A 24,617-nucleotide genomic window follows, 5' to 3' on the forward strand; every position below is an offset into this window, starting at 1 on the left:
ATTTAATAGGGGACACATCAATAACTTTTAGATCTTCATCTTTATTATCACGGAAACTAGAAGAACACGCTTTCACAAAGCAATCTTTTTTAGCACGCATCCTAGCGGTTCTTTCTTTGCACTCATCAATGGAAATTCTCATAGCTTTGAGGGACTCATTGATATCATGATTAGGAGGAATAGATCTATGTTTTAAAGAATCAACATCAAGAGAAATTCTATCCACGTTCCTAGCCAACTCATGAATCTTAGACAATTTTTCTTCAATCAAAGCATTGAAACTCTTTTGCGAACTAATAAATTCTTTAATATTAGATTCAAAATCAGAGGGCATCTTATTATAATTTCCATAAGAATTGTTGTAGGAATTACCATAATTATTAGAGGAATTACTAGGAAACGACCTAGGATTAAAATTACCTCTATATGCGTTATTACCAAAATTGTTCCTACCAATAAAATTCACATCCATAGATTTATTATTATTCTCAATCAAAGTAGACAAAGGAATATCATTAGGATCAGAAGAAACACTTTTATTAGCAAACAATTTCATAAGTTCATCCATCTTCCCACTCAAAACATTGATTTCTTCTATAGCATGCACCTTTTTATTAGTAGATCTTTCAGTATGCCATTGAGAATAATTAACCATAATATTATCTAGGAGTTTAGTAGCTTCTCCTAAAGTGATTTTCATAAAAGTGACTCCCGCGGCCGAATCTAAAAGATTTCTAGAAGCAAAATTCAATCCGGCATAAATTTTTTGTATAATCATCCAAAGATGCAAACCATGTGTAGGGCAATTACGTATCATTAATTTCATTATCTCCCAAGCTTGTGTAACATGTTCATGATCAAGTTGCTTAAAATTCATAATATCGTTTCTAAGAGTGATGATCTTAGCGGGAGGAAAATACTTAGAGATAAAAGCATCTTTGCACTTATTCCATGAATCGATACTATTTTTAGGCAAAGATGAAAACTAAGTTTTAGCACGATCTCTAAGAGAAAATGGGAATAGCTTTAGTTTAACAATATCATTATCCACATCTTTCTTCTTTTGCATATCACACAAATCAATAAATTTGTTTAGATGGGTAGCGACATCTTCACTAGGAAGGCCGGAAAACGGTTCTTTCATGACAAGATTCTGCAAGGCAGCATTAGTTTCACAAGATTCAGCATCGGTAAGAGGAGCAATCGGAGTGCTAATAAAATCATTATTATTGGTATTGGAAAAGTCACACAACTCAGTATTATCTTGAGCCATCGTGATGAGCAAGCAATCCAACACACAAGCAAATAGGGGACAAGCAAAAAGAGGCAAACTAGAAAAGAGAAGGGGAACGGCAAAAGAGGGCAAATAAAATGGCAAGGGTGAAGTGGGGGAGAGGAAAACGAGAGGCAAATGGCAAATAATGTAATGCGAGGGATAAGAGTTTGTGATGGGTACTTGGTATGACTTGACTTGTGCGTAGACTCCCCGGCAACGGCGCCAGAAATACTTCTTGCTACCTCTTGAGCACTGCGTTGGTTTTCCCTTGAAGAGGAAAGGGTGATGCAGCAAAGTAGCGTAAGTATTTCCCTCAGTTTTTGAGAACCAAGGTATCGATCCAGTAGGAGGCCACACGCAAGTCCCTCGTACCTACACAAACAAATAAGAACCTCGCAACCAACGTGATAAAGGGGTTGTCAATCACTTCACGGTCACTTACGAAAGTGAGATCTGATAGAGATAATAATGATAAGGTAAATATTTTTGGTATTTTTATGATAAGGATTGAAAGTAAAGATTGCAAAGTAAAATAAATTGGAAACTTATATGATGGAGAATAGACCCGGGGGCCATATGTTTCACTAGTGGCTTCTCTCAAGATAGCATAAGCATTATGGTGGGGGAACGAATTACTGTCGAGCAACTGATAGAAAAGCGAATAATTATTAGAATATCTAGGCATGATCATGTATATAGGCATCACGTCCGTGACAAGTGGACCGACTCCTGCCTGCATCTACTACTATTACTCCACACATCAACCGCTATCCCGCATGCATCTAGAGTATTAAGTTCTTTAGAACAGAGTAACGCCTTAGGTAAGATGACATGATGTAGAGGGATAAACTCAAGCAATATGATATAAACCCCATCATTTTATCCTCGATGGCGACAATACAATACGTGTCGTTTCCCTTTCTGTCACTGGGATCGAGCACCGCAAGATTGAACCCAAAGCTAAGCACTTCTCCCATTGCAAGAAAGATCAATCTAGTAGGCCAAACCAAACTGATAATTCAAAGAGACTTGCAAAGATAACCAATCATGCATAAAGAGTTCAGAGAAGAACCAAATATTGTTCATAGATAGACTTGATCATAAACCCACAATTCAACAGATCTCGACAAACACACCGCAAAAGAGTTACATTGAATAGATATCCAAGAAGATCGAGGAGAACTTTGTATTGAGATCCAAAGAGAGAGAAGAAGCCATCTAGCTAATAACTATGGACCCGAACGTCTGAAGTAAACTACTCACACATTATTGGAGGGGCCATGGAGTTGATGTAGAGGCCCTCCGTGATCAGTGCCCCCTCCGGCGGAGCTCCGGAAAAGGCCCCAAGATGGGATCTCTTGGGTACAGAAGGTTGCGGTGGTGGAAATAGGGTTTCGTGGTGCTCCTGGATGTTTTCGAGGTATGTGAACATATATAGGAGGAAGAAGTAGGTCGGTTGAGCCATGAGGGGCCCACAAGGGGGGAGGGCGCGCCCAGGGGGTGGGCATGCCCCCTGCCTCGTGGACTCCTCGTCCGTTTCTTGAAGTCCACTCCAAGTCCTCTGGATCACATTTGTTCCAAAAATCACGCTCCCGAAGGTTTCATTCCGTTTGGACTCCGTTTCATATTCATTTTCTGTGAAACACTGAAATAGGCCAAAAACAACAATTTGCACTGGGCCTTGGGTTAATAGGTTAGTCCCCAAAAATAATATAAAAGTGTAAAATAAAGCCCATTAACATCCAAAACAGATAATATAATATCATGGAACAATCAAAAATTATAGATATGTGATAACCCACAAGTATAGGGGATCGCAACAGTTTTCGATAAGTAAGAGTGTCAAACCCAACGAGGAGCTAAAGGCAGAACAAATAATCTCTCAAGTGCTATCGACCACCGATACAACTCTACACACGCTTGATGTTCGCTTTACCTAGAACAAGTATGAAACTAGAAGTACTTTGTAGGTGTTGTTGGATAGGTTTGCAAGATAATAAAGATTACGTAAATAAAAAGTAGGGGCTGTTTAGATAAAGACACAACTAAATTAGTTTTAGTAAAGATCTTGTTGTTACAAGAAAGTTATTTGTCCCTAGGCAATCGATAACTAGACCGGTAATCACTATTGCAATTTTATATGAGGGAGAGGCATAAGCTAACATACTTTCTCTACTTGGATCATATGCACTTATGATTGGAACTCTAGTAAGCATCCGCAACTACTAAAGATCATTAATGTAAAACCCAACCATAGCATTAAAGTATCAAGTCCTCTTTATCCCATATGCAAAAAACCCCTTACTCGGGTTTGTGTTTCAGTCACTCACGCAACCCACTATAAGCGATTCATAAACGTATTGCAACACCCTACAATGGGAAACCCTCACGCTTGAGCGACACAGAGAGCACTGAGGGAGTCCTGGATTAGGGGGTGTCCAGATGGCCGGACTATACCTTCAGCTGGACTCCTGGACTATGAAGATACAAGATTGAAGACTTCGTCCCGTGTCCGGGAGGGACTTTACTTGGCGTGGAAGGCAAGCTTGGCGATACGGATATGTGGATCTCCTACCATTGTAACCGACTTTGTGTAACCCTAACCCTCTCCGGTGTCTATATAAACCGGAGGGTTTTAGTCCGTAGGACAACATACAAAACAACAATCATACCATAGGGTAGCTTCTAGGGTTTAGCCTCTCCGATCTCGTGGTAGATCTACTCTTGTACTACCCATATCATCAATATTAATCAAGCAGGACGTAGGGTTTTACCTCCATCAAGAGGGCCCAAACCGGGGTAAAACTTCATGTCCCTTGCCTCCTGTTACCATCCGGCCTAGACGCACAGTTCAGGACCCCCTACCCGAGATCCGCCGGTTTTGACACCGACGTTGGTGCTTTCATTGAGAGTTCCTCTGTGTCGTCGCCGTCAGGCTTGATGGCTCCTACTATCATCGATAGTGATGCGGTCCAGGGTGAAACTTGTCTCCCCGGACAGATCTCTGTCTTCGGCGGCTTTGCACTGCAGGCTAATTTGCTTGGCCATCCGGAGCAGATCGAAAGCTACGCCCCTGGACGTCAGGTCAGGTTTGGAAGTTTAAACTACACGGCTGACATCTGCGAGGACTTGATCTTCGACGAAGTCGAGCCACTGCCGAGCGCGCCGCACTGTCACGACGGGCATGATCTAGCTCTACCGCCGAACAGTGCCCTGGAGGCCGCACCCGCATCGGCTTCGACCCTTAATTCAGAGCCAACTGCGCCGATCGAGGATGGGTGGTTGGACGCCGCCTCGGGGGCTGCGATCGCAAAGATGATTGAGCCGAACACCAGCCCCGCACTCCGCGAGACTCATGACTCCAAGGAGCCGGACTCCTCCCCAGACTCCGAACCTTCCGCGCCCCTGCCGATCGAATCCGATTGGGCGCCGATCACGGAGTTTACCGCCGCGGACATCTTTCAGCACTCGCCCTTCAGCGATATTATGAAATCACTAAAGTCTCTCTCTTTGTCAAGAGAGCCCTGCCCGGATCATGGCCAGCAGGATTGGGATGCGGAAGACGAAGAAATTTGACGCCCACCCACCACCCACTTTGTAGCCATTGTCGACGATTTAACTGACATGCTCGACTTCGACTCTGAAAACATCGATGGTATGGACGACGATGCGGGAGGCGAAGAAGAACCACCGCCCATAGGGCGCTGGATGCCCACCTCATCATATGACGTATACATGGTGGACGCACCAAAAGATGACGACGAGGAGCGGAAGGACGCACCGAAGGCTTGTTCTCTCGAGAAGCAATCAAAGCAGCGACGCAAGCGCCGCCCCAAATCCCGCCTCGACAGAAATAACAATCACACAGACCCAGCGCTGGAGCAGGGCGAACCACTACCGGACAACGGCAATTCGGATAATCAAACCGAAAAAACAAATTCTATCAAGGATAATAGTCCGAACGACATAACGCCGGACAGGCACCCGGAGCAGCAGAATGCCCATAAAAGGCTTGTTGCCACCGCGAGGAGTCTTAAAAAGCAGAAGCAAAGGCTCAAGGCTGCGCAAGACACACTCCAAATCAGATGGAGTAAAATACTCAACACAGCAGCGAGGTACGGTGACAATCGCCCCTCCAAGAGCTACCCAAAGCGGAAGCTGCTACCTGAATTTGATGAGGAGGCCTCAGACCCCCCACAACCAAATATCAAAGCAGCCACCTGGCCGGATAGAAGACCCCTCTGCCAACACAGAGCGGCATACAACGCCACTCACAATACAACACGCGACCCATGCGAGGGCTCGCACCCAAAGGACGGTGCAACAAGATCCATCTATGGACCACGCAAGCACGCCCCAGCATACAATGCAACACAACAAACATCCGAACAACGCGGTACACCCAGCTACAGGGGTGCCGCACACCCCCTATGTTTCACCGATGAGGTGCTGGACCATGAATTTCCAGAGGGATTCAAACCCGTAAACATAGAGACATACGACGGAACAACAGACCCTGGGGTCTGGATTGAGGACTACATCCTTCATATCCATATGGCTCGAGGAGATGATCTCCATGCCATCAAGTACTTACCCCTCAAGCTCAAAGGGCCAGCTCGTCACTTGCTTAAAGGCCTCCCCAAAAGCTCCATTGGAAGTTGGGAAGAGCTCGAAGATGCCTTTCGGGCAAATTTTCAAGGGACTTATGTCCGACCTCCGGATGCGGATGATTTGAGTCATATAACTCAACAGCCCGGAGAGTTAGCCCGAAAGCTTTGGAACAGGTTTCTTACTAAAAAGAACCAGATTGTCGACTGTCCGGACGCCGAAGCCTTGGCAGCTTTTAAGCATAGCGTCCGTGACGAATGGCTCGTCAAACACCTCGGCCAAAATAAGCCGAGAATGATGGCCGCATTAACAAGCCTCATGACCCGCTTTTGCGCGGGTGAGGACAGCTGGCTAGCCAGATGCAGCACCAGCGACCCCAGTACATCTGAAGTTAGAGATGGAAACGGGAAATCACGGCGCAACAGCAATAACAAACGCTGGAATAAAGAAGACAACACGAAGGGCACGGCAGTAAACGCCGGATTCAAAAGCTCTCGGCCAGGTCAGCAAAAGCCTCCCTCTAAAGGCACCAGGGATGAACTGTCCAGCCTCAACAAAATTCTGGACCAAGTATGTCAGATCTATAGTACCCCTGGTAAACCTGCTAATCATACCCACAGAGAATGTTGGGTCTTCAAGCAGTCCGACAAGCTCAACACCGTACACAAGGGGGAGGATACACCAAGTGAAGACGAGGACGAGCCTCCCAAGCAAGACACTGGGGAACAAAAGAAATTTCCACCAGAAGTCAAAACAGTAAATGTGTTACATGTCATCAAGGGAAAAAACAACGCGGCACTCCCAGGAAAATATACCCAAGTGCCTGTCACCGTGAAGTCCTGCCACTGGTCGTCTCAACCGATCACTTTCAACCATCGAGATTACTCAGCAAGTATCCGACGCGCAGGATGGGCTGCTCTGGTATTAGACCCAGTAATTGGCGGATATCACTTCACACGAGTCTTGATGGACGGTGGCAGCAATCTAAACCTAATAATCAGGATACAATCCACGGGATGGGGTTAGACCCTACAAAAATTCGCCATGGCAATACTACCTTTAAAGGAGTAACGCCAGGCCCAGGGGCTCGTTGTACGGGCTCCCTCCTGCTACAAGTTATATTTGGCTCCCCCGATAACTTCCGTCGTGAGCATTTAAGCTTCCACATCGCTCCGTTCCAAAGTGGCTATCAAGCACTGCTCGGATGTGAAGCTTTCGCTCGCTTTAATGCAATACCACACTACGCCTCCCTCACACTCAAGATGCCCGGTCCACGTGGCATCATTTCAGTGAACAGAAATATCAAGCGATCTCTGCGCGCCGAAGAGAGTGCGGCTGCCTTGGCAGCCGCACACTAAAGGCGCCCGGACCAGCGAAAGCACCCAATAGGTCGTCAAGACCTCAGACACAACTAATCAAGTCCGGCGCCGCTATTTATACCGAATAAATGGTGACACCCCTATTTGTCAATACAAGGGGCTCAATGCGCGCAGACAAGTGGCAATTTTTTCTCATCCTGAACTATACATGGTTTCTTTAAAAACTATATTTTTGCACGACAACTTTTTCACCTAAATGCCTCTCTTTTACAGACGATCATCGTGCTACACCCGTCCAGGATACGGCACAACGGAGACACAGGCGCAGACGTGCAGCAGGGACCCGCTCCAAGGATTCTTTTAGATTAAGACCCTGCGTAAACCTTTTTTACTGTCTCTTGTTGATACATATCCACCGTTGAGAAGGATGCTGACGTCTTGGCATGTGGCCACGCCAGAACAATGCACGTACCTGGACACAAGGGGCTTCTTACAAATGCCATTATTTAGGCCCGGTTTATACCACAAAGACCGAATACCTTAGGGAGTGTTTGGCGTCGCGAGTTTGGCCCTATATGCATCAACTCCGAATGATTGTCTTTGGTCAAATGTTGGGTTTGCCCGGCTCCTGTGCTTTGGTGCCTTACGTTCCGCTTTACTGGCTAAGGTAGCACCAGGATAACTACTGCGATTGTGCCCTGGTTCATCCGGACGAGCACCTCAGTAGAGAAAGCCGAAAACTAACTGTCATGATATAGTGTGAGACTGGTCAACCACTCGATGACCTGTTGGAATGTTAGAATTCCTCCGCCTTAACGAAGGGCCGTTTTCCGGCCAGGCATGTACGCACCCCGGGATCGGGAGAGTGCGGAGCCACAAGGGGCTATCTAGTAGCCCCACTGTCAAACTCCTATGGCTAAGTGAAAGTGCTAAAGCATTATAGTCCGGTTGCCTCGCTCGCTCCGCTATCACCTCCTTAATAGGACCAAGACGTTGGGTTAAGTGTGAACGCGTGTTTTTTGCGAGCACCTCCGCATTATATGCGTGGGGGTTGAAGCCGATGGCTGCAATCTTTCAGGTTATACACACGTATACATAAACGGCCGCCTAGGAGGCATCATATTACTTTCAGGCAAAAGTATGAAAATAGCCTTATAAAAATTTATAAAAGCATTTCGCTTACAATGAGATTACATATCACTCAAACATAATATTTTTTGAGCACTGGGTCTCTATCAAACGAGCACCCTCAAGAACTTTTTCAAAGTAGTGCTCAGCAGCCATTCGGCCTATGGCCGAATCCCGCACCGCAACAGTGGTAGCATCCATCTCCCCCCAGTATGCTTTAACACGGGCAAAGGCCATCCATGAGCCCTCTATGCACGCCGACCTCTTGATCGCATTAATGCGCGACACCACGTCAAGGAACTGCTGCACCAAGCTGAAATAGCTGTTCGGTTTTGGCCTTTCCGGCCATAGCTGATCCACAACAGACCTCATGGCGAGTCCGGACAACCTATTCAGTTCGGCCCATTCGGCTAATTGGTCAGTCAATGAAAGCGGACGCTCGGGAGAATGGAATTGTGTCCAAAACAGCTGGTCTACTTCACGGTCCGTCTGACCCTGGAAGTACTTGGCCGCATCGGCAGCGCTCGCCACCAAATCCATATACACATCCTCCGAACTCCACAGCCGATCCAGTGGGGCATACTGTGGATCTCCAAACATCCTCCGCAACATAAAGGATTTCCCAGCTACAATATCCCGGCTTCTCGCAGCTCCTCCTTCTTCACCCTCATAGCAGAGCGGATGTCTTTTCTCATGGCAGCAGCCTTCTCAAGGTCCGATGCCTTCGCTAGGTTTTCCTTTTCAAGAACCCAGCAACGGTCGGCGGCGGCTTTTAATTCTATGGCCATCTTGGCCATCTTATCTCGGCTCTCGCCATGCGCGGCCTTCTCGGCTTTCAACTCTTCGGCCGCCTTCAAAGCAGCCGCATTACCAAACCTCGCTTGTTCCTTGGCTCGGGCAAGTTCTGCCCGCAAGGCTTCAACAGTGGCAGCTCCATCTGCAGTCACAACATATTAAAGATACTGGCATCATGCTGCTCTTACTATGTGGCATTTACGAGATAATGACACTTACCCTGTGCCTCGTCAAGCCTTTTGTTAACAAGCTCGATGTCGGCCTCTGCCGCATCCAACTACCGTTTTAAATGGGCAAACTCGCTAGTCCAGCTAGCCACCGGAGCTTCCATCACCTGCACATAGAGGCAGTATGGTTATTACCTGGGAATATGATCCTCTGTTCGTCGTCGTTTCCGACGACAACCAGAGTCTCAGGGGCTACTATCTACACAGGGCACACCTAGCATGTGCAGGACTATCATACATTATTTTACGTACCTCAAAGACTGTCAGTAGACTCATAAAAGCTTCATGCAATCTGCTTTCGGCGGATGAGATTCTCTCCATCACCGTATTCATCAGCATATGGTGTTCATCTGAGATGGCCGCTCGCCCCACCAACTCCCTCAGAACATCCGATCGCATACCAGACGGTGCCGAACTCTTTTGTCTGCTCTCTTCGGGAGCCGGACACTGGGAGCTTCGGGGGTCAATGGGATTATCTTCTGGCCTAACCGGACTCGGAGAGGCCCTCCGCGACGACACTTTGGGGTCGCCCGCTTCCAGAGCGAAGGAGTCCGGAGGAGGCGTTTCGCTCTCCATCATCTCTGGAAGAAGATCCCCCGAAGACGAGCTCATTTGAGAGGGGCTAAGGCCCGAACTGCAAAGATATATGCGGTGGTTATTTTCTCAGAAGAAAAAGATGGCATACCTGTACTATTAAAGTATTTCGGGTCACTTACGACTCGTTGGAGAATTGATCCCCCCGCGGACTTTGTGCGGCAAAATCACCCCCAAGGTAGGACCCTCTGTGGGAGACTTCTTCTCCCGTTTGGAAGCTTCGGCTTCCGAATCCCCGGGCGCAGTCCTTTTCCTCCTTCGGTCGTCTTCCTTCATGGAGACGCTCGCTCCCTCGGTTAGAATGGGCAGCGTTGGGGGCCCGCGTCCGCCCGTATTATCCTCCCCAGTGTCTTCCTTCACGGGCTCCAGGCAAGGTGCGACCTGGAGCATCTTTTCCAATACCGGATTGTCCAAACCATCAGGGAGGGGGGCCGAACACCGAATCAACTTCGCCTTTGTTAGCCAGTCCTGGTCAAAAAGCAAACTCTCAGAAATAACTTCGTAACAAATGAGAGATAGTATGTTCAGCCGGAAGATTCCTTACCTATTCGGCGGCGCGGTTACTGCTCAGGCCCACCTCCTCGGTGATTTCCGGACACTTTACCTGAGGTCCGAAGAATGACTTGTACATCTCCTCGTGTGTCAGGCCGAGGAAATTTTGAATGACACGCGGTCCCTCGGGATTGAACTCCCACAAGCGAAGGGGCCGGCGTTTGCAAGGCTGGACTTGACGAACCAGCATAACTTGTATTACCGCAACCAAACTAAAATCTCCATTGAAGAGATCTCGAATGAGGCTTTACAGTATAGGCATGTCCTTGGCTGGACCGCAGCTCAGACCTCTGCTGATCCATGACATCAGTTGTGGGGGAGGGTCCGAGCGGAAAACAGGGGCGGCCGCCCACTTGGCACTTCTAGGAGCCGTGATGTAGAACCACTCCTGTTGCCACAATTTAGACACCTCTGGAATGGAACCTTTGGGCCATGGAGCTCCCGTCATCTTGCATATTGAGGCACCTCTGCACGCTGCATGTTGCCCCTCGATCATCTTCGGCTTTACTTCAAAGGTCTTGAGCCATAGGCCAAAGTGAGGGGTAACCCGGAGGAAGGCCTCACACATGACAATAAATGTCGTGATATGAAGAAAGGAGTCCGGAGCTAGATCATGGAAATCTAGCCCGTAATAAAACATCAAACCCGTGACGAAAGGATCCAGAGCAAGGCCTAGACCTCGGAGGAAGTGGGAGACGAACACAACGTTCTCGTTGGGTTTGAGGGAGGGGACGGCCTGCCCTCGGGCAGGCAGCCGATGCGAAACCTCGGCAGTCAGATATCTGGCCTCCCTCAACTTTTTGATTTCTTCTTCCGTGACGGAGGAAGGCATCCATCGGCCTTGAAGGCTAGATCCGGACATGATTGAAGGTTCGGAGCACCTGACCTGAACTTTGGGTGTTTGAGCTTGAGGTGGGGGAAGGATTCGATTGAGCACGGGAGGGAAAAAATAAAAGCCTTGTCCCTTTATAAAGAGGGTGAATATCAAGCGTCCTCTCCGTGGCCGTTTGGACTTGCCTGTAGTCTAGGAGTCCTAGAAGCGGTTGGGTTACCCACGCCCGTATTGATGAGAATCCCGGAATAAGGGGACACGATCTCTGCTTCGACAAGACGTGCCAAGGAAACTGCCTCGCATGACACGCTGAGGTGGGACAATAAAACGATTCGAATAAAGGCTTGGCCGTGGTGCGATGTCGCACTACGGAATACGTCAGCAGATTAGATTTGTGTAAATATTATTCTCTCTATGGCAATATGTGGAAACTTATTTTGCAGAGCCGGACACTATCTTTGTGTTCAAAATCTTCTATGAAGTACTTGGAGGAGGAACCCGCCTTGCAATGCCGAAGACAATCTGCGCGCCGGAATCGTCGTCATTGAAGCCTGGTTCAGGGGCTACTGAGGGAGTCCTGGATTAGGGGGTGTCCGGATGGCCGGACTATACCTTCAGCCGGACTCCTGGACTATGAAGATACAAGATTGAGGACTTCGTCCCGTGTCCGGGAGGGACTTTCCTTGGCGTGGAAGGCAAGCTTGGCGATACGGATATGTGGATCTCCTACCATTGTAACCGACTTTGTGTAACCGTAACCCTCTCCGGTGTCTATATAAACCGGACGGTTTTAGTCCGTAGGACAACAAACAGAACAACAATCATACCATAGGCTAGCTTCTAGGGTTTAGCCTCTCCGATCTCGTGGTAGATCTACTCTTGTACTACCCATATCATTAATATTAATCAAGCAGGACGTAGGGTTTTACCTCCATCAAGAGGGCCCGAACCTGGGTAAAACTTCGTGTCCCTTGCCTCATGTTACCATCCGGCCTAGACGCACAGTTCGGGACCCCCTACCCAAGATCCGCCGGTTTTGACACCGACAAGCACCATAGGACAGCACCAATAATAAAACATGCAACTCAAACCAATCTTGATCATCCAATAACCCATAGGACAAAACGGATCTACTCAAACATCATAGGGTAGCCACATATCATTGGGAAATAATATATAGCATTGAGCACCATGTTTAAGTAGAGATTGCAGCGGGTAAGAGAGAGGTTACACCACTACATAGAGGGGGCAAGAGTTGGTGATGATGGCGATGAAGTTGTTGGTGAAGATTGCAGTGATGATGATGGCCCTCGGTGGCACTCCGGCGCCACCGGAAGCGAGGGGGAGAGGGCCCCCCTTCTTCTTCTTCTTCCTTGACCTCCTCCCTAGATGGGAGAAGGGTTTCCCCTCTGGTCCATGGCCTCCATGGCGTGGGAGGGGCGAGAGCCCCTCCGGGATTGGATCTGTCTCTCTCTCTCTGTTTTTGCGTTCTCAAATTCTTCCCTTTCACCGTTTCTTATATTCCCGGAGATCCGTAACTCCGATTGGCTTTCTTGCGGCGATCTCTATCAAGATATTAGCTTTCTTGCGGCGAAAGAAGGGCACCAACTGCCTTACGGGGTGGCCACGAGGGTCAGGGGCGCGCCCCCTGCCTCGTGGCCCCCTCGGGCATCGTCTCGCGTGGATTTTTCTTCCCAAAAATCACCCATATTCCAAAAAAATCTCCGACCGTTTTTATCCCATTTGGACTCTGTTTGATATGGATATTCTGTGACACAAAAACATGCAACAAACAGGAACTGGCACTGGGCACTTGATCAATATGTTAGTCCCTAAAATAGTATAAAAAGTTGCCAAAAGTATATGAAAGTTGAATAATATTGGCATGGAACAATAAAAAATTATAGATACGACGGAGACGTATCAACATCCACGAGCTTAATTCCCGCTCGTCCTCGAGTAGGTAAATGATAAAAAAGATATTTTTTGATGTGGAATGCTACCTAGCATAATCTTGATCACATATCTAATCATGGCATGAATATTAAGACACGAGTGATTCAAAGCAATAGTCTATCATTTGACATAAAAACAATAATACTTTAAGCCTACTAATAAAGCAATCATGTCTTTTCAAAATAACATGACCAAAGAAACTTATCCCTATAAAATCATATAGTCTGGCTACGCTCCATCTTCACCACACAAAATATTCACATCATGCACAACCCCGATGACAAGCCAAGCAATTATTTCATACTTTTAATGTTCTCAAACCTTTTCAACTTTCACGCAATACATGAGCGTGAGCCATGGACATAGCACTATAGGTGGAACTTGCACATATGCCCGTGCGTCGCAACGGGATAATAAAATTATATACCTCTAGCTCAATATAAGAATGGATCAAGACCCCCACATGTCCGTATTCTCTAGTTCAACATGGCACCCTTTAATTAGGGCCAAACCAGTATATTCTTTTTTATTGACACGTGCCTATAATTTGTTTCAATTATAATTAACCAGCATATTCTTTTTTATTGCCACATGGAAGCTACCACAGTCAATAACTTATGGTGTCTCTTATTCTGAACAAGCCGACTTAACTCGATGCGCCGGATGCAGAGCAGGCCCAATATGAGAGTGCTCGACCTCACGACCTCAAAGACCCGACCACATGATGCTAGCCACTCAAACAAACGTGTTCTGCTAACCAATGGTCAGCATAAATATAAAAGAATATAATGCAACGCGAGACTCGACACGTTTTTTTGAACTTTTCAAAAACCGATAACTATGAAATCCAAATATAACTGGCAACATGAACAATTTTCCAAATTACACGCATTTTTAAAAAGACGAACAAAAAATTTGAATGGAACATTTGTTGAAATCCACAAACATTTCTTAAAACATGAACATTTTATAAAAATACTTTTTTTAAGTTGTGAACAATTTTTGGAAACGAGAAAATGTTTTGAACATATAGAAGAAATTTAGAAATTTGTCTTTTAATGTAAATATTATTTTCAATTTTTGAACATACCAATAAAGCAATAATTCTAATTTGTAACATTTTTAAATCTTGAATTATTTTTTGAAAAATCCAAAAAATTTCAAAAAAGGGAATAATATTTTATATTCTGAAAAAATCGGAATGACAAAAAATTATAATTTCAAACATATTTAAATAGGAACACAATCGTGGAATTCATAACATGAACTACCGAATATACTTGGCAACTTAAATTATTTTCCAAATTATGGACGATTCTTTTGAAAATTCCAAACAGTTTTGAACAAAGCAAGGGCAAAAATTTGAACGAAACATTTCCTGAAATGCACATACATTTCTTAAAGACACGAACCTTCTTATAAAAATACGAACATTTTTTAAGTTGTGATTTTTTAAATGGAAATATGTTTTAAAAATGCAGAAGAATTTTAGAAAATGTGTTTCTTTAATGCAAACTTTATTTTCAATTTTTAAACATATCATTAAAACAAGAATATTTTTTAATTTGATTTTTTAAAATGCATTTGTTTAAATGTTGAACAATTTTTAAAAATACAAACATTTCTTAAAAAATGGGAATATTTTTGTAATTTATGTTTGAATAAATTTTGTCACGACAAAAAATCCAAACATTTTGCAGAGTAGGAACACATTTTTTTAATTGTATTTTTTACGAAATTTTGAATAAAAATTGAAAAATTACAATTGCGAACATTTTTTTAAATTTTTTGAATTTCTGAAAAAATGAATGAAATAGACTTGCAATAGGAACACATAGAAAAATGACCTGCCTAGTCTTGGGCGCTCTGTGCGTAGTTTTAATTAGTTTTCGCATTGAGCGGGAAATAGAATTTATTTATTGCTGCGTGGGCAGGAAAATATGGGCTGACTTTACTGGGCCATAGGGCGCGCAACCCATGTACAAAATTCTGCATAAATCGTTTTTCCTTTGCCAACAGATGGAGTATGAAAGTTTAGTACCACCTCGGATAGAGGGGAAAAAATTAATCTTTTGGCGGTGAACGGATGAAAAAATTGGAGAAACGCACCTTGCTTTATTAATAGGTATAGATAGAATATGATAGTGGAGGTTGTGTGGAGAAGACAAAAATGGAGAAAGTTTCACATCAACTAGGCGTATCAGCGGGCTATGGAGATGCCCATCAATAGATATCAATGTGAGTGAGTAGGGATTGCCATGCAACAGATGCACTAAGAGATATAAGTGTATGAAAGCTCAGACTAAAACTAAGTGGGTGTGCATCCAATTTGCTTGCTCATGAAGACCTCGGGCATTTGAGGAAGCCCATCATTGGAATATACAATCCAAGTTCTATAATGAAAAATTCCCACTAGTATATGCAAGTGATAACTCAAGAGACTCTCTATATGAAGAACATGGTGCTAGTCTGAAGCACAAGTGTGGTAAAAGGATAGTAGCATTGCCCCTTCTCTCTTTTTCTCTCATTTTTTTGTTTTTTAATTTTATTTTTTTCTCTTTTTTGGGCTTCTTTGGCCTCTTTTTTTATTTGGGCTTCTTTGGCCTCTTTTATTTTTTTGTTTAAAGTCCGGAGTCTCATCCTGACTTGTGGGGGAATCATAGTCTCCATCATCCTTTCCTCACTGGGAAAATGCTCTAATAATGATGATCATCACACTTTTATTTACTTACAACTCAATATTACAACTCGATGCTAGAACAAAGATATGACTCTATATGAATGCCTCCGGCGGTGTACCGGGATGTGCAATGATCTAGCGTAGCAATGACATCAAAAAACGGACAAGCCATGAAAATATCATGCTAGCTATCTTACGATCATGCAAAGCAATATGACAATGATGCTCAAGTCATGTATATGATGATGATGGAAGTTGCATGGCAATATATCTCGGAATGGCTATGAAAATGCCATAATGGGTTGTATGGTGGCTGTTTTGAGGAAGGTATATGGTGGGTTTAAGGTACCGGCGAAAGTTGCGCGATACTAGAGAGGCTAGCAATGGTGGAAGGGTGAGAGTGCGTATAATCCATGGACTCAACATTAGTCATAAAGAACTCACATAGTTATTGCAAAAATCTATTAGTCATAAAAAAAAAATTACTACGTGCATGCTCCTAGGGGGATAGATTGGTAGGAAAAGACCATCGCTCGTCCCCGACCACCACTCATAAGGAAAACAATAAATAAATAAATCATGCTCCGACTTTGTTACATAACGGTTCACCATACGTGCATGCTACGAGAATCACAAACCTCAGCACAAGTATTTCTACTAATCCACAACTACCCACTAGCATGACTCTAATATCACCATCTTTATATCGCAAAACTATTGCAAGGAATCAAACATATCATATTCACTGATCTACAAGTTTATGTAGGATTTTGTGACTAACCATGTGAATGACCAATTCCTGTCATCTCTCTAAATAGATATAAGTGAAGCAAGAGAGTTTATTTCTTTCTACAAAAGATGTGCCCACACTCTAACAAATATAAGTGAAGCAAAATAGCACTCTACAAATGGTGGTTTTCTATGTAAAGAGAACCAGGCAATCCAAACTTCAAATGATATAAACGAAGCACATGAATCATTCTATAAAGCCATACTCAAAAGATATAAGTGAAGTGTAATGAGCATTCTATAAATCAACCAAGGACTATCTCATACCAGCATGGTGTATAAAAGGAAAATGAAAACTAAATGCAAAAGACGCTCCAAGATTGCACATATCACATGAACGAAACGAATCCGAAAACATACCGATACTTGTTGAAGAAAGAGGGGATGCCTTCCGGGGCATCCCCGAGCTTAGACGCTTGAGTCTCCTTGAATATTTACTTGGGGTGCCTCGGGCATCCCCAAGCTTGAGCTCTTGCCTCTCTTCCTTCTTCTCACATCGAGACCTTCTCGATCATCGAACACTTCATCCACACAAAACTTCAACAGAAAACTCGGTAAGATCCATTAGTATAATAAAGCAAATCACTACTCTAAGTACTGTTGCAAACCAATTCATATTTTTTTGCATTGTGTCTACTTTAATATAGTTTTTTCATGGCTTAATCCACTGATATGAATCGATAGTTTCATAAAAACAAGCAAACTATGCATCAAAAACCGAATCTATCTAAAACAGAACAGTCTGTAATAATCTGAACATTCACCATACTTCTGATACTTGAAAAATTCTACCAAAATTAGGAAACATAAACAATTTGTATAGAAAGACAGTGCAAAAAGAATCAGAACCATTTGAAGTTCCATCTAAAAATGTAAAATCGCGCACTACAGCCAAAGTTTCTGTCCTGCACCATACAAACAATCAAGCAAATGTAAACATCCTAAAGGCAAACCTTGGCACATTATTTTTATAATACAATGGAATTGTAAAAGGGGATAATTATTTTTGTTGAAAAGTTTCTGTAATCAAGATTCACAAAGTTGCCGTGAGCATGAACAAAGTTCAAGGAGCTCTCCCACTTCAACAATGTTTGTCTTTCTCACTTTCACTTTCCTTTTTGAAAAAGTTTTGGGTTCCCCTCTTTATTTTTGTTGTTTTTAAACTATATGAAAGCACTCAATAGAAATAAATGACTCTCTAAAACTTCCGGGTTGTCTCCCAGGCAGGGATTTCTTTAAAGCCATTAAGCTAGGCATATAGTGCTCAAGTAATGGATCCACCCGGATCCCAAGGTATATCAAAGCCAATTTTAATTAACAATGATTTTTAATTTACTAGTGAGCACAAAGTAACATATATCATGCAACAACGAAGTCTAACTCTCTTCCTATGCATCGGCATGTCATAAAAGAACAATTCATGCACACAAAGTAAAGGCCAATATGCATAGTATAAACAGTTTCTTGCAATTTTATCATGTGGGAAACATAGAGAGGTGGAGATATAGTTCCTCTCTCATAATAATTGCAAGTAGGAGCAGTGAGCACATGCATATTATATTCATCAAAATCATCATGTGCAACGGTATAATGCAACCCATCAATATAATCCTTAATAAGGGTAAACTTCTCCGATATAGTGTAGTTGGGAGAATTCAAAAAGATAATAGGACTATCATGCGTGGGTGCAATAGCAGCAATTTCATGTTTAACATAAGGAACTATAGCAAGTTCATCTCCATAAGCATAATTCATATTGGCATCTTGGCCACAAGCATAGCTAGCATCATCAAAAAGGGATATTACAAAAGAATCAACGAGATCATAGCAATTATCATAGCATTCATCCTTCGGTAAGCATGAAGGGGAATTAAACAATGTATTAGTTGAAGAGTTACTCTGATTAGAAGGTGGGCACGGGTGATCACACTTTCATCAACTTCTTCTTCCATAGATTCCTGCAAAATATTAGTCTCTTCTTGGACAGTGGAGATTTCTCAATAAGTGCATTAATATCGGAATTGTATTCATAATTCTCATAGCAATATTTAAGGATAGCTAAATTTTCAGGTCTATAAACCGAATCATCAAAATCTTCAAACTCTTTAAACATAGATTCAATTTCATAAGCACCCATAAAAGCAACAAATTCTTCTATTTGTTCCACAACATAGTAATCATATATACCATTAGCATAAAAAGCTAAGGTTTTATTATCATTAAATTCGCATAAAAAGGGAAGGTGTGGAGCCTTCATCCTAGGGCAACAAGTATAATCATATCTCAAGCATAGTTGCCTAGCATACCACTTCAATATATGAATTTGATCCCATAATAGTTTCCATTTTTGTGTCAAGCGGTAATCCCTAAAGTATTCATGTTGATCCAACGTTACTCCCATTACATTATTGAATGGGGTTTTCTCAGGATTATTAAAGTAGTACATAATATCTTTCACGTAACCAGCATCGAGGGTTTTAGGAGGTTCCCCATCTCCATGAGCAGAAAGTACACCTAATTTTTTTGGTATTTCGTGTTCCATATCCATAACTAAAGATAAAGAACAACTAAGAACAGCAAATAAAAATTACTTAGTGATAAAGCAAACAAGCACACACGAGAATATTCACCCCACGCTATTCCTCCCCGGCAACGGCGCCAGAAAATAGTCTTGATAACCCACAAGTATAGGGGATTGATGACCCACAAGTATAGGGGATCTATCATAGTCCTTTCGATAAGTAAGAGTGTCGAACCCAACGAGGAGCAGAAGGAAATGATAAGCGGTTTTCAGCAATGTATTCTCTGCAAGTACTGAAATAAGTGGTAACAGATAGTTTTGTGATAAGATAATTTGTAACGAGCAACAAGTAACAAAAGTAAATAAAGTGCAGCAAGGTGGCCCAATCCTTTTTGTAGCAAAGGACAAGCCTGGGCAAACTCTTATATAAGGAAAAGCGCTCCCGAGGACACATGGGAATATCGTCAAGCTAGTTTTCATCATGTTCATATGATTCGCGTTCGGTACTTTGATAATTTGACATGTGGGTGGACCGGTGCTTGGGTGTTGTTCTTACTTGAACAAGCATCCCTGAGGGAGTCTTGGATTAGGGGGTCTCCCGACAGCCGGACTATCTCCATTGGCCGGACTGTTAGACTATGAAGATACAAGATACAAGATTGAAGACTTCGTCTCATGTCCGGATGGGACTCTACTTGGCGTGGAAGGCAAGCTAGGCAATACGTATATGGATATCTCCTCCTTTGTAACCGACCTTGTGTAACCCTAACCCTCTCCGGTGTCTATATAAACCGAAGGGTTTTAGTCCGTAGGACAACAATCACAACATACAATCATACCGTAGGCTGGCTTCTAGGGTTTAGGCTCTCTGATCTCGTGGTAGATCTACTCTTGTAACACCCATATCATCAATATTAATCAAGCAGGACGTAGGGTTTTACCTCCATCAAGAGGGCCCGAACCTGGGTAAAACTTCGTGTCCCTTGCCTCCTGTTACCATCCGGCCTAGACGCACAGTTCGGGACCCCCTACGCGAGATCCGCCGGTTTTGACACCGACATTGGTGCTTTCATTGAGAGTTCCACTGTGCCATCGCCACCAGGAAGGATGTCTCGTCCCATATTTAAAGACGGCACCATCGCTGAGGGAGCTCTGGCTATCGGCCAAACTCTCCGGCTAGGTGGTTTTCTTATGACCGCCTGTTCAGCCGCTGCGTCGACGATGATTTCTCTGGTCATCAAAAGCAATCTTCATGTCAACTCGGAACTCGCCGAGAAGTTAGATCCAATGGAGCTCTCTTCCCTGAACGAGCTCTTGGATCACATTACCGCCCTGGGAGTCGCTACAGACTACGATCAGGTTGGGCCTAAACCCGATCTGAGAGAAATTAACTCTCCCCAGGTCACCCATCATGTTGCAGTGGTGGAAGAACAATGCGGCAACCCTTCATCCATCTTAAGGACTAGCTACGTCTGGATTCCTGATCCCTCCAAGCCGGATACCCGCAGAGGGGAGGATGTCACTCAAAGCCTGAACCCAGAATCAGGCAGCGGGCTAGATTTACCGGAAAACATCTAAGAATCCAAACTTTCGAGTTCGGAAACTCCTTGGCCACGGAGCCTCAGATTGGGTGAGGATTCGGATTCAATTCCACCCACCCACCCAAACATATGCGATCTATCCCAAATTAGGCAAGAGCCCGAAGAAACAGTACACCATTACTGGGCAAGATTCCTCCTGGTCAAGAACAGGATAAAGGATTGCCACGAGGAAGACGCAATTTCATTCTTCTGCAATAATTTCACGGACAAGGGAATCCTCAACGTCATAAGTCGTCGTGAAATTACACGCTTTACCGACTTGGTATCCATAGTACGAAAGTACTGTGCGATGGAAAGTGCCTGGAAAACCGAAATAAAATTTTGGGATAATCCGGCCCTGAATACAAACCCAGTCCGAAATAAAAGGGTGCATTATCACAATACACCTGGGTTAACTACCAAAAAGCAAAAGCCCTCTACCGGGCAAGGAACCGTACTGGAGGGATGGCTCAACGGACCCTGCAAAATTCATAGTACAGCGGATGCAATACCAACGCACATCCTTAGAGCATGCTGGATACTCCGGCAGGTGGCCAAAAGTGGCGAGGATCTACTCCTCCCAAAAACCACAAAGCACCACCCCGAGGACAAAAATACGGTCTTAACGGTCTTTGAGACCTTCACGTCAAATAATAGACAGAAGCGAAAACTCCGCAGTACGTCCGAAATCTGCCACATAGCAGAAACAAATCCTTGGAGTGACACGGCTATTACCTTCAATGCCAGTGACGAACCTAAATTCCGAACAGCCCGAGTGCCAGCCGCACCAGTCCTCAGTCCAATTGTGGACGGCTTTTGACTCACCAAGGTACTCATGGACGGCGGCAGCGGATTAAACCTCATCTATGAGGTAACTCTTCAAAAGATGGAAATAGACTGGAGCCGCATTAAGCAAAGCAACACAACCTTTAGGGGAATCATCCCCAGTCGGGAAGCATGCTGCGCTAGAAAAATCACACTAGACGTGGTATTCGACACGCCGGATAACTATAGGTCCGAAGAAATTACATTCCAAGTGGCCCCGTTCAGCAGCGGATACCACGCTCTACTAGGGCGGGAGGCGTTTACAATCTTCCAAGCCATACCCCATTACGGGTACATGAAGCTCAAAATGCCCGGGCCCAACGAAATCATCACTCTTGCTAGTGATCGAGACATAGCACTCCGCGCCGAAAATAAGACAGCTGCACTGGCCCTTGAGGCACTATCCGAAGCCCTCGCGGCCGAAGAACTAACTGCGCTGTGCTCCACGGTGAACAGGGACGACGTGATACTCGATAAAAGATCCAAGTCCACCTCCTTTAAGCCAGCAGACGAAATAGTCAAATTCCAAGTCCATCCAATGGACCCTACAAAAATAGCTTCCATCAGGGCACAATTAAACCCTGATGTCGACGCTACACTACGAGAGTTCCTATGCGAGAACTGGGACATTTTTGCCTCGCACCCTTCAGACATGCCAGGAATCCCACGCAGGCTGGCTGAACACAGCCTAAATATCCTAAAAGGATTCAAGCCAGTCAAGCAGGCTCTTCGACGTTTCTCCGAACCTAAAAGACAAGCCATGGAAGAGGAACTAGCCAAGCTATTGGAGGCCGGATTCATCAGAGACATAAAACATCCGGACTGGCTAGCAAACCTGGTGATGGTACCTAAGAAGGACAAATCCTGGCGCTTGTGCGTTGATTTTAAGGACCTTAACAAGGCCTGCCCAAAGGATCCCTTCCCCCTCCCCCGGATCGATCAAATCATCAATGCTACTGCAGGACACGACTCATTGTGTTTCCTCGACGCATACTCCGGCTACCATCAAATCAAAATGGTGGAGCCAGACCAAGCCGCAACGGCATTCATCACACCATACCGCCCATTCTGCTTCAACACAATGCCCTTTGGGCTAAAAAACGCCGGTGCAACATATCAGCGCATGATTCAGACATGCCTGGCAAACCAGATCGGCAAAACAGTGGAGGCATACGTGGATGACGTAGTCGTTAAAACCAAGCATGTCGAAACTCTAGTAGACGACTTGAGGCTCACATTCGACAACCTCCGAACATATGACATCAAGCTCAATCCGGAAAAATGCGTTTTCGGCGTACTAGCAGGAAAGCTCCTGGGATTCATTGTCTCCAGTAGAGGTATTGAAGCCAATCCGGCCAAAATTCGAGCGTTGTCACAGTTGGCTACCCCAACAGACCTCAAACAAATACAAAAACTAACTGGATACATGGCGGCTCTAAGCCGCTTTATCTCCCGCCTGGGAGAAAAGGCATTACCCCTTTATCGCCTTCTCCGGCGCACCGAACACTTCGAGTGGACGGACGCCGCCACGGCCGGACTCAATGAAATAAAGTCCATATTGGCAACAAACCCAGTCCTGGCCGCGCCAAACATTGGCGAACCAATGCTATTATACATTGCGGCAACTCATCAAGTTGTAAGCGCAGTGCTTGTTGTCGAGCGAGAAGTGGACGGACACAAATTTCCCCTTCAAAAGCCGGTTTACTACATGTCCACTGTCCTTACTCCATGCAAATCATGGTACCCGCATTATCAAAAGATAGTGTACGCGGTGTTCATTGCATCCCGGAAGCTGCGACACTACTTTCAAGAGTGCTCGATAACGGTAGCCTCGGAAGTACCACTTAACGATATTATAAACAACCGTGACGCGACGGGCCGGATTGCCAAATGGGCCATTGAGCTCCTCCCGTTCAACATAACTTACAAGCCACAACGAGCTATTAAATCGCAAGTTTTGGCTGAGGTCGTCGCTGAATGGACGGAAGCCGAACTCCCTAAAGAGTACGGCACATATTCAAACTGGATCATGCACTTCAACGGCTCCAAAATGTTGGCTGGTCTGGGGGCTGGCGTCGTTTTGACATCCCCAATTGGAGACACCATTCAATACGTACTGTAGATAATGTATATGGACTCCAACAACGCAGCCGAATATGAGGCCCTTCTACATGGTCTCCGGATGGCAGTATCCATGGGCATTCAACGCCTAGAGGTGCGCGGGGATTCAAACCTCGCGATATCCCAAATAAATGGAGACTTTGATGCCAAGGATCCAAAAAATGGCCGCTTATCGCAATGTCGTCCTAAAAATGTCAGCTCGGTTCGAAGGGCTCGAATTTCACCATGTGGCCCGGGAAAACAATCAGGCGGCGGATATCCACGCCCGCATTGGCACCAAACGCGACGCGGTCCCTCCCAACATTTTTCTGGAAAGGCTTTTCAAGCCATCCGTAGCATGGGAAGGGGACACTGGTAACAACAGTCCAGACCCGGCCAAAATACCAGATACCGAACTCTTTGACACAATCGGAGGCTCCGCCACCGAAATAACACAACCAGCCCATGAAATAATGGCCATTATTACCCCGTGGACAGAACCATTCCTGGCCTACTTAACTAGACAGGAACTCCCGGAGGACCAAAATGAGGCATGCTGCATAGTGCGGCGATCAAAGGCCTACAGGGTCCACGAGGGAGAATTGTACAAAAAATCGCTACCGGAGTCCTTCAACGGTGCATCTCCGAAGAGGAAGGACGGAACCTTTTGGCAGAAATTCATTCCGGACTCGGCGGTCATCACGCCGCAGCCCGGGCTCTTTTGAGCAAGGCCTTCCATACAGGATTCTATTGGCCAACGGCCCGGGCAGACGCACAGGACTTAGTCCAGCGTTGCGCCGGTTGCCAGCTCTTTGCAAATCAAAGCCATATGCCA

The sequence above is a fragment of the Triticum urartu genome, chromosome 2A (assembly GCF_056163025.1).
Source record: "Triticum urartu cultivar PI428250 chromosome 2A, HENAU_Tu73, whole genome shotgun sequence".
NCBI classification, from domain to species: Eukaryota; Viridiplantae; Streptophyta; class Magnoliopsida; order Poales; family Poaceae; genus Triticum; species Triticum urartu.